This window comes from Paramisgurnus dabryanus, chromosome 21 (assembly GCF_030506205.2).
Source record: "Paramisgurnus dabryanus chromosome 21, PD_genome_1.1, whole genome shotgun sequence".
In the NCBI taxonomy this organism is placed as follows: domain Eukaryota; kingdom Metazoa; phylum Chordata; class Actinopteri; order Cypriniformes; family Cobitidae; genus Paramisgurnus; species Paramisgurnus dabryanus.
The window spans coordinates 6490563-6503031 of NC_133357.1; the positions used below are offsets into that span (position 1 = coordinate 6490563).

The following is a 12469-nucleotide window of genomic DNA, read 5'->3' on the forward strand; positions in this document are numbered from 1 at the left end:
TACTCTGATATTGCTGATAAATACAACAGATACAGTAGTGCTAATATTTGTGAAAATAATACAACAGGGTCCCATTTTGTTTTATGATCACGGTATGTTTACATGACGTTACATTTACAATTACAGCACATAATTAAGTATTTTCATGAGTAAGTGGTTGAGATTTCAATGAAATGGACATATATACATGAGGCTTTGTACAGCGTCCAAACAATAAAGCTAACTGTGGTCAAACACTGTAGTTAATCCAATTCAAAATGACCTTTTCTTAAATTTGAGAGAATTAAATCTGATGTGATTATTTTATTAAATAGTTCAGAAGATTCACATTGGGTAGAGTGATCATACGTGCCATTTTCCCCGGGCATGTCCAGGCCAGGATTTTGGGTGTCTCTGCAAGTCACATTTGTTGGCAAGAACATGTCTGGGGAACACAAAGGAAGATATTTTGAAAAATGTTTGTAACCAAACCATTTGTGGATGGGTTTGGATTTTTTCTTACAGCGGTTGGTATCACATTCCTGCGGTTTATTGTCAAGACTAGAGTGCGGATCGGGCCACATTTTTCTGTCCGAGCCCGGCCCGCGTTAGCCTGGTTAGCCAGACCTACATCAAGATGTAAGGTCTGGCAACTCTTCACACAAACGGCTCAATGCAAGGGGCGGAATATAAGGTTGTCCCTCAAAATGCCTCTGCGCGCAATAGGATAGCGCTATGACCAATCAGAGCAACGAAGAAGGTGACGTAGTTACCGTAACCAGTCGGCAAAACTCCAAACACATCTTTCTTGCTTAAAAAGGACTTAGGGTTTATTTGCTCTTCTCTCAAAGAAAAACATAAGTCTAAGTCCTCCAGAGTCGCGGCCAAAGCCGCTTCAAAAGATAGCTGTTTGCCAGCAGCAGCAGCCATTCTCTGTTTTTTTTTTTTTTTTTTTTTTTTTTTTTTTTTTTTTTTTTTATTAATCACTTGACAGTAATAAAAATATTACATCAATGTATTCAAATATAAATTGTATGAAAATGAACAAAGATAACACAAAATTAAATAATTTAAAATTAAAATAAAGACATTGTTGCTAGGGGGGAAACAAAATATTATATAAAAATATGAAAATAATTACATGCCTTAAGAATCTGACAGGCTTTCTGGTTTTTTGAGGGTAATATTAGATCAACATAGTGTACAATTTCTTCTTTAAATACTTTAAAGCATGGTTTTCGCCCAGAAAATTTACATTTATGTATATGGAATTTTGCCATTAAGATGATAAAATTAATCATGTATGTGTGAATTTGTTTGTCCTTCTGATTTACAAATAGACCTAATAATACATTTTTCCAAAGTAAAGCAAAATTTTTGTCAATATTTTTAACAATGAAGTCAAGTATATGTTGCCAGAAAACTGCAACTACATTACAATACCAAAACAAATGAATGGCTGTCTCTTTAGAAGAATCGCAAAAGCTACAATTGACATCTATATTCCTCTTATATCTGACAAGAAAACATTTGACAGGGTATATTCTATGGATAAGTTTAAAGGTCACCTCTTTAATCTTGTTTGTGACAAAGAAACGATTAGGCAAAAGCCAAACTTTTTTCCAATTAACATCATTCACAAACCGATTCCAGTAAGAAATTACCTTTGGTTGTGTAACAATATCCTTTTGGAACAGTGCTCTGATTGGTTTATTATTATTGCGATAATGAGAAGAGAAGCATATTTCACCAACAAAAGAGTGTATAGGTGTAAAAGGAGGAAGATGGTTATAGTCCAGTCTTCTCTGTTGTTTAAATAGCATGCAAACTCCATCAGAGATTGCACCAAAAACTTTAGCAAATTCTCCAGGTGGTATAGGTATGTTATAATGTCTCATAAATTTGTCATATGTAAAAAGAAAACCATCTGCATCAAACAACTGGTCCACTAAAACAATGTTATTTTGAAACCAATTTTCAAAAAAAAGTGTTTTTTGTTTATATAAAATGTCCTGGTTGTTCCATATAAAATATCTATGAGGTGAAAAATTATGTTTGTAAATCAGTTTCCATGCCAAAAGAGCCTGGCGGTGAAAATTAGAAAGATTAATAGGGATTTTGTTGATACCATAGTTACAAGCTAGAAAAAATTCTATGCCACCTAGTTTAGAAAAGATGTGGAAGGGGATAACATTCCAGATGGAGTTAGGGCTTCTGATAAATTGTGCCATCCAGTTAATTTTGAATGTATTATTCAAAGAATCAAAGTCTAAAACATTAAGGCCACCATTTTCATATGAGTTCATTATAACCGTTTTTTTGATATAGTGTATTTTGCATCTCCAGATGAAATTAAACAGCATTTTATCAACCTCCTTAGTTACTTTATTATCCACATGAAGAGCCAGAGCTGCATACGTTAATCTGGATATTCCCTCTGCTTTGGTGAGTAAGACTCTTCCCCTTAAGGATAAATCTCTCACGAGCCACTGATTTAATTTCTTCTGGGTTCTCTGCATAATTGGATTAAAGTTCAAAGAACATCTATTTTGTTGATTTTTATGTAACAAAATTCCCAAGTAATTAATTTCAGATTTCACAGGAATGTCACAATAAGAATTTTCTGAGCAATCTTTGATAGCCAATAGTTCACACTTGGTTAAATTTAGATAAACACCAGAGGCCTTTGAAAATTCTTCAATAACTCTAATTGCAGTAGGAATCTGCTTATCATTTTGAAGAAAAAGCGTAGTGTCATCTGCCAATTGAGTTATAATTAGCTTTTTCTCAATAATGGAAATGCCTTCAATTGTACTGGCCTTAATGTGGCTTGCAAGAAGTTGACTTACTACCAGAAAGAGATAAGGGGAGACAGGACAACCTTGTCTTATCCCTCTAGATATGGGAAACCTAGAACTGGAACCTCCCATTAACTTGATTGAGCTGTTATTATTCTTATAGAGTGTTTTAATTGCATTAGAGAAGTAGTCCCCAAAACCAAACTTTTTCAGTGATTCAAAAATAAACTCGTGTTCCACAGAATCAAATGCCTTATAGAAATCTACAAATAAAATAAAACTATCATCTTTAACAAGTTCTGGGTAATCCAAAATGTCTAAAACTAATCTAATGTTATTTGTTATGTGCCTATTTCTCATAAAGCCAGATTGTGTCTCATCAATAATTGTGTCCAATACAGTTTTTAATCTTTTAGCTAAAATGAGAGCAAATATTTTATAATCATTATTTAGTAAACTGATTGGGCGCCAATTGTCAAGGAGGAGAATGTCTTTATTTGGTTTGGGAAGTAATGTAATTAATCCTTGAGTTAGGGTGGGTGGGAGGCATTGATTTTCCATACTTTCCTTAAAGACCTCAAATAAAAATGGGCTAAGTTCTTTAGAAAATTGTTTGTAAAATTCTGTACTCAGGCCATCAGTTCCTGGTGATTTATTATTTTTGAGGTGTGAAATTGCATGAATAACTTCTTCAATGGAAAATGGTGCTTCACAAAATGTTTTATCACTGTCATTAATACTTTTAACTTCTAAGTTATTCATGAAAGTATCTGAATCAGCTTTAGAATATTGAGAAGTGTATAACTTCTTATAAAATTCACTGCAGTAGTTGGAAATTAATTTATGATCACTTGTTAACACTCCATTAATATTCAGATTAAAAATGCTATTATTCTTAAAATGGCATCTCTCTAAATTAAAAAAATATTGTGAATTTTGCTCTCCCTCTTCCAGCCATCTCCTCCTTGAACGGACAAACGCTCCTTTGGCCTTTCTTTCATATATCTCGTCAAGTTTTATTTGAAGGTCGGCTAAATTAATTTTTTCTTCCTCTGATAGATCATCTGGGCTTTTTTCTGACAAATTAGTTATGCCTCTAATGATATTTATTTCCTCATTTTTTTTAGACTTTGCCAATTGGCTGCTAAACATCCTAAAGAATTTTGCAGCTTCAAATTTTAGAAGTTCCCAATTTAGACCATATTTACAGTCTTTGTTGGCCTTTTCCCAAAACTTATTTATCAATTTTGTAATTTCTTTTTGGACTTCATTATACAACAATAATGAGTTATTCAATTTCCAATATGTCCTATTAACAGCGCAATTTGTATTAGATAGTTTGACATTGATGCATATAGCTTTATGATCTGTAAGTGGCGTTGATACTATATCCACTTCTACATAGTCTCTATTAAAATTTTCTGACAATAGCCAGAAGTCTATTCTAGATTGGCTGGAACCAGATTTATTACTCCAGGTAAAGGACTTTTGAAATGGGAATTTGTCTCTCCAGATGTCTATGAGATTAAATTTTTCCATAAAGGATTTTAGGTTGTTGTTATTAATATTAGGTCGACCTGGAGGCCATTTATCCAAAACTCCATCTAAGACAATGTTAAAATCCCCTCCTACCAACAGGGTGGCACTTGGAAATTTTTTTAGCCATTCCTGAAATATACTTTCTATAGTTTCAAAAAGATATGAGTTTCCCAAATTGTTATTGTACCCATATATATTGCAAATAATAAAGATATTTTCATGATATTTAATTAATTGGCAAATGAAATGACCATTTGAATCACACTTTGTTTTTAATATATCCCCATTAAATCTATTCTTTAAGGTAACCATTCCAGCTGATCGTTCAGATCCATGCGAAAACCATATTGAATTACCCCATTGTGAACTCCAAAAATTTAGATCCTCTTTAACAGAATGAGCCTCTTGTAAAAAACAAAAATCTGACATAAATTGTTTAGCAAACAAAAACATTGCTTTCCTTTTAATGTTTTTCCTTAACCCCCTAGCATTAAAAGAAACAAAAGATAACTTGGACATAGCGCTTCCAACAAAAACACACAGGTGTTATTTGAATTTAAAGAAGGTAATGAACAGATTGCAATCAAGATCGGTACTTAAATAATGCCGTATATAACGGGAATATAATATAATTAACATAACAGGTTGTCTTAGTATAGAACTAGCAGCATTTAGAAAGCAGTAAACTTCGCATAAACATATTTCCAACATATATTAAAGCCATTTTGAACGTTGGCTTAATAGCACGTCTTTAAATACAGTGTGGATACAGTTATTACCTTTGTAACAACATATCAGGATCCATTTAAGTAAGCGTGTTTCAAAGCTTAGGGGAGGAAAACCCCCGATGATGACCATCATCAGAACCAGACATTTTAACCGGGTCTTATCCTTCAGAAATTTCTTTCCCTTCGATAAAAGCACGACCCCCAACAAAGTATGCCAGTTTACCTTCTTCACGAGCTTTCTTAATCAAAGGCCATAGCTTTTGTCTATTATCTCTGTCCTCCTTTGTGAGATCTTCCTTAAACTGCAAGCCCTGTTTTTTGAGGAACTCGTTACTCTTAGCAGCTTTCCACAGAGCATCTCTAAGTCGTCTGGCAATGAAGCGAATGATGATTGCTCGAGGTCTTGATTCGTTGGAATGTTTGAATCCCGTTCGGTGTGCAACATCAATAGCATCTGGTATTGTCGCCTCATGTGGTAACACTTTTTGGCACACACGTATGACTTCTTCTCGCACATTTTCCTTTGCCGTTTCTTGTAATCCGTGGAGCCTTAGATTCCAGCGTCTACCGTAACTTTCCAGATTCGACACACGAGTCATGCAAATCTTGGTAGATTGCTCACTTCTCTCCACCCGTTTTTCAACATAAGTCATTTTGCTTTTCAACTCTTTTATTTCGGCGCAAGCGCCTTTTATCATGGACTCGAGCGCATCACTCCTGGTGTTTATTAGATTAGCAAGCGTAGCTACAATCTCGTCAGGTTTAGAGATATTTGCAGCTTGGATTCCGGAGATTGTAGGTTTTTTCGCTATTGGAGGCTTACTCGGTGTTACAGGTAGAGCAGGAAATTCTTCTTCCGACTCCAGTTCCAGGTTATTTGTCAGGTTTTTTTCATATTCATGGTCACCAGTAGCGGTAAGTGAAGTATCTCCTCTTCCCGCCTCACTTGATCTTTTTTGGGCGACTCTAGGCATGGCTGATGTCACCAATGTGCATAAAATGTGAAACTATCTAAGTTGTGCTATTAATTTTATATTCCTTAACGTCTTACAAAGTTTCGGTACCGAGAGCTTGTAACTTTCAACTGTTCACGCCGCCATCTTGCCCGGCTCCCCCATTCTCTTGCTGGGTCCCAATTCGCCTACTTATACTACGACCTAAAAGTATGTACTGTTTTTGTGAGGAAAATGTACGTACTTTTGAGTGTGTAGCAAAAGAGTATGCACGTTCTGGGACGTACTTCGATGACGTCATGCAAAGTGAACGACAACGTGGTTGCCTAGTTACGCACACCAAACGCAGGTCGTTTGTGAGGCGGCTGGTTATGATGTTCATGTGCAACAATGTGTGTAATGAAAGCTACTTATTTTAAAGTCAAAATAGTTAAAGTTTATAGTATAACTATTGTTTAAAGTATTTTATGCTTATTTTATACTTATGTTTGCAAATCAGAAATACCGCGATGAAAATGAACCATGCTTTTACTATAGTAAAAGTTTAGTAACCATATTTCTTAATAAAGTTAACATTTGTACAGCCACAGTATTACTACAAATAAGTCAGTGTGGTTAAACTATGATTAGTGTAGTAAAAGGTGTTTTTTTTCATAAGGGTTTATAGTAAGGTATAAATCTAAGACAGAAACATAAAAAGAAATACATAAAAAAGACACATGCATGACACAGTACTACAGCCATGGTACTTTATTTTCACAACATCAACCGAATATTACGAGACAATGAAAGATAACTTTAATTAGGGTTAAACATTTAAATTCTTACACTTAAAAGCTGAGGGCGCATCTCCGCTGCTGCGTCTGGCTGCCATATTTACATCACCACAAAGCTCCTCCCTCCCGCACGCAATGGGTTGTGGGCAATATTAGCCGTTAGAGTGTGGATCGATCTGCACTTCGAAATCTAACCGGAAATAGTAGACCATCCGGGTATCTTTGGGATACTCATTTCAACATACTACGTTTTGGGACGTACTAATTCTAGTTTCGAATACTATTTAGGACGGATAGTATGCGAATTGGGACTCAGCGTCTGTTTTCAAGTAGGAACCGTTGCAGCTCTGTCGTCATCATGTTAAGCCCGCCCCACAGACGCTACACACGATGTGATTGGCCTGACCAAATTTTGGTTTTTGGACCGGTTAAGTGTATTGTGAGTGCCTAGACTAAACCCTGGCAGCAAATATATTTTGCGGCCGCTAGGGTGCGTCTAGATTTCTAGGCTAGGATGGCGATAGTTCATCTTAAAATAAATCTTTTAAGTTTATCAGCCCCAGACCATCCAAGAGGTAGGTGACTATGTTTCTTCAGTAGAACACAAATGTAGATTTTTAACTCCAACCATTTCAGTCTGTCAGTTGTATAATGGAAGTGGATGGTAACAAAATCCGATAGAGAGAAAAAACATGCGCAGACAAATCCAAATTCCCGACCCGTATACTCTCTCATGCTGTGCCCCCGTTACAGTAGGCGGCAGTATGCACCTATGAAGTTGTTTCGCAAGTCGCTACCTGCTATTAAACATTAGATGAATAAGAAGGTGATGTGAACGCGCGTGTTTCGTTTTAAGATGAACTATCGCTCTAAACAGGCTCATTACCTACATATTATAATAAGCTGTTTTAAATTTCAAATGTTCAATTCCTTATTGCGCCGAGCCCGACCCGAACCCGAACATAATTTCTAAATATCTATCCGAACCCGGCCCGGCCCGTCGGGTCCCGTCGGGCTCGGTTCGGGTATCCATCCTCTAGTCAAGACACGTTCCCGATAGGGTGATATCACTGAAGGGATTTGCGATCCGGTTGGCTGTACATTATCCCACTTATTACACGGCTATTCCTATACGACTAAATATAAAATCTTTTTTAGCACTTTTTTTTAAAAGTAAACCATCTATGAAGCAAAGCAAAGACGCGTTAAAACAAGTTCAAAGTCCATACAAGATAAACATTCAATTTATTAATTTCTAACATGCCATAGATATGTTAATAATTATGCATATTTATACTGTATACATTCATAGATGTTAAACTGCGCGTGGTATTACTCGTAGAAACCGAAATGTTTTACTCCAAAACATTATAGCAAAACATTTCACCTTAAAGAAACTACTTTTATTTTAGTCATAATCAACAACAACAACACGTGTATGACGTTTCTTTTGGTAAACTGCCGACCAATCAAAATGCAGTGGGAAGAGCTCTCTGGATCTGGATCCAGCTCCGCCCCTGGATCTGAATCCAACCGCGACCCTGGATATCGTGTTCTGTAGTGAGGCAGTGGGTAATGGATTCGGCTGCTACATCGGTAATGCACGGGTTCCTGGTTCTGCCGTTTCTTCTCATCGTTGAAGGTAAAGGTTTTTATTTGTTCATAAATTGCTCGCATGTATAAAAACAAGTAGTTAACGAGAGGTTTTAACTGTCACCATCAGAAGTGTTTGTACTAAGTATTTTATGGTAGTCTCTGCCAAGACAAAGCAACAGTGAACACAAAATCTCATCGTAAACAAATCAACGCACGCAGCTCAACAGACGGCGGATTTGTGTAGAATGAAACGTCGCAAGTAACACTCGGGTATTTTGCAACCCCACCCAGTTCTGTCAGGATTTTGCATTTAGTTACCACTTGTAGTAAACTCTTCACATTTACAACAAGTGGTACCTAAATACATTTTTTAAATACATTTTTTTTGCACATTTTAGTGATGGTGTCTCAAAATAGCACAGATTAATACATTTACATGTTCTTAAGATTAGAAGTCCTAAAGAATTGTAAGAATATTAAGTACAAAACTAGTATGTGAAAAGAAAGCATGTGAAGTAGGCTTGGCCAACCCTGGCCCCACACCACATAACAGCCAATCTTTTGGCCAAAAATCTGTAATGTTATACTATATCAACAGATGTAAGAAAAATTCTTAAGAAAAAAACAGCATTTCAGATAAAATCATCAACATTTTAGTTTGTAACAAGTTTGTTAGTTGATGAAAATAATTATTTTAAAAGAACTGCCCCCTTTTTAACAAAACATTACAAGAATAAACCTAATTCTTACTGTTCATGTTTCACTCAAGTAACTAAATTACTAAAGTTACTAAATGGTTCCAAAATATGAACACAAAACAATAACAAACAACCCTAACAATTGTCTTAAATATATGATAACAAAATTATAGACATGTGAGATTAAAGCATTAAAGAACCCCCCCAAATCTGACTGGCCCACCTTTCATCTCATATCTGGAGCCGGGCCTGGATAAAATTAAGCAATATCACTCGAGTAGGAATGTATAGCTCTATCATCACGAGGCCGTAAAACATTACGTCGCAGTAAAACATTACTAATGTTTTACTTTAAGTAATGCATTTACGATGTGTGTTGTCAAATGTTGACCTTCCACGTGTGCAAGAAACTATTTAAATGTTATAAAATTCTGCTTCAAGTTTTAAAAAGTTAAGAGGGTGTATGTTATGTAAATGTTATGATGGAATCAAATGATCCACTTCATAACAGTTATTCACTCAAAACGATGAGCTACGGTGACCCTTACAAAAGTGATGTCATTTATTTTTTTCTTACAAGCCTGAACACAAAACTATTTTATTACAAACCTATATATAACAGCCATGGTACAGATAGAGGCAGGCTGATCTTGCAGGATCTTCTCAGGACCTCAGTTGGTTCTGGGATGATTCACCAGGACGGACTCAGCTTTTATTTGTCCCGATAATGTTGTGGTTTCCCTTTTCTTCGAATGAAACAGTCTTCAGTTTTAGGTTTTGATTTCAAAAATTGACTTTATTGTTAGTGGGATAAAGCCATGAAGAGATCTTGCAAGACCTGCTAAAGTCTACTGTACTAGTACTGGTATATGGTAGGGATGCACCGGTTGACCAGCCATAAATCGGAACCGGCTTTTTGTATTTTCGGACGATTTTTCCGGAAGTGCGCCCGCGTGCACAGACTACATTTTTAATCATTCGCAAACATGTCTTTTGTTTGAAAGTATTTTGAAATCTGTGCGCAGGACGTTAAGATTGCAATCTGCAATCGCGGAGAAACAACAGTACATTCGCAGGGGTCTCGTCTCACGCATTCACTGTGAGATACACGCATTTCAGTTTACACACTCACACACCTTATATCTGGACAGGGAAGTTCTCTATCGAGTAGCTGTCTTAAGTTTTTCTCATGCTCCTCTGATGTCAATCACTATAGACCTTACGTAGAGGCTTCCTGAAATAAATGAAAGGACTGAAGAGGTATTTCATTATTATTGCCATGTAGTACTGAACATGTAACCTTATCTCTCTCTCACACACAGCTTACATAAATGCTGATGGCAAGTTCTGCGATCCTGCTGTATATAATACAGATTTCATTTTAATTTTGATACATTTGTATTTGTAATTGTAAGTTCTTTTATCAGACTTTCCAATTGTTATAATTTATATTTGTGCTGGTCAGTTATGAATAATAGGTAACATTGAACTGCTAGCAAAAACTTGAGAATTTGGTGGGGCAGAGGGGCCTCTCCGCTAACAGATGTTATCTCACTCCAAAGTTTTAAATAAAACCTGAGAGCCCTGCATTCACCACAACAAACTTTGTCAGACATTTAAGTTCATCACCTGATAGAACACAATAGGTATCAAAAGTCTGTTGATAATGCAAAACAGGCAAGACCATCAACCCTCACTCAACCATCCATGTCATGGTCTCATTTAACCACTTATGTTTGTATTGAACGTAGCCTACTGCACAGTTACTGCTGTTAATTTCAGATGGTTACAGATATTGTTTCCAAAACCAAGTTTAGCCTCTTAAATACCAAATAAACATATTGTTTATGTATAGACGGTTTCAGCAGTAACAACATAAACAAGCGGCTGTCGCGGTCCGCACGTAACTTCCGGTAAACTCCGCTAAGAATAAATAACAACAAAGTTCTTTAAACATAGTTTATTTATATAACAAGCAAAAAAACAACACATAGATTACCTAGGAAACCAAAACATTTGTTATTTTCGACGAGGCATTCATTCAAGAGATCAGTTTAGTAACTAGTCAGACCATTAAAAAAACGAAACCGGAAGTAAGGTTCGGATCCAGACGTGTATCACGTGCGTCCGATGAAACCGTCTATACTTTCATTCTTTCTTGTTTGATGCCATGAAAAATCAAGACCGTGCATCCCTAATATATTGTGGCTACCCCATAAACTCTATACAGTAGTCTTTTGTTCAGATTTGTGATATACAGTAACACATGATTTGTATCATACAGAAACATATTGCATCACTTTATATAGAGATCATATTCCTGGGACTGTACGTCTTGTGCAGTTGTTCTCAAAATGGGGGCCGGGGCCCCCAGGGGGGCTGTGAGATGGTGCCAGGGGGGCCCCAGTTTTATGACATTTTATAAAATACATTAATTGATCATGAATTCTGTGTAATTAAACCTAAAAAAATAAGGCTACTAACCAACAGCACTACTTTGTATAATTTAATATGTTTTGTTTAATTAAAATGTAAAATTTTAGAACAGTTTTTTGTCATACATTTTTTTGGGGGTGCCGCAAAGGAATGCACTGTACACAAGGGGGGCCGCACACGGAAAAAGTTTGAGAACCACTGGCCCTTCAGAAACTGAATACCAAACACTAATACTGCAACAATACCAAAATAAAATGCAACAGTTATAAAAAGTGCAAATACAACAGTCAAACAGAATTAAATTAACTTAAACATCCAGAGACGCGCACACAAATCAATTAAATCACACAGCCCAAACAACTTTTAAAGGAACACGCCCACATTTTGGGAATTAAGCTTATCTAACTCTGGGGGATACTGTGAATAAGTCCATAAATAACTTTCTTATCTCCGTGCGTGCTGTAACTCTGTCGCCCCCGCCCCCGCTAGCTTAGCTTAGCACAAAGAATGGAAGTGAATAGCTCCAGCTAGCATACTGCTCCCAATAAGTGACAAAATAACGTGAACATTTTCCTATTTATGTGTTGTGATTTGTATATATATTCACACTGTGTACAAATAACAAGGTCATATGAGACACAGCCATCTTTTAACAGTGTACATACTAGGGCTGGACCAGAAAATTCGAATATTCGAATATTCGTTCCGTGGGTTGACATTCGATTTTCAGTTTTGAGATTCGAATATATATATATATAAATATTTTTCAGCGTTAATGCAGAGCTTTTGCCAAGCAGGAAGTGCGCTTCACGCTCCCGCTCTGTAGGTGGCGCAGAGAGACCAACATCCATAGTCAACAGCCACCAAACGCCACCAGTGGAAGAGATCGCCTCGAACGGAAAGCGCGCTTCCTGCTTTGGCATTCACGCTAATAGTGTTGTAAATAACGTTCAGTTTCTTGCAAAA

The 12469-nt window shown here is 36.4% G+C and overlaps 1 long non-coding RNA gene across 1 annotated transcript; it reads right to left on the bottom strand.

The window, feature by feature from the left end:
* Window positions 1–45: 45 nt before the first annotated feature.
* On the bottom strand, window positions 46–7275 carry LOC141281331 (uncharacterized). Its single transcript, XR_012335580.1, has 3 exons — window positions 7111–7275; window positions 503–910; window positions 46–424 (listed from the first exon to the last, which is right to left on the bottom strand). It is a non-coding gene; the product is annotated as an uncharacterized lncRNA (long non-coding RNA).
* Between the last annotated feature and the right edge of the window lie 5194 nt (window positions 7276–12469).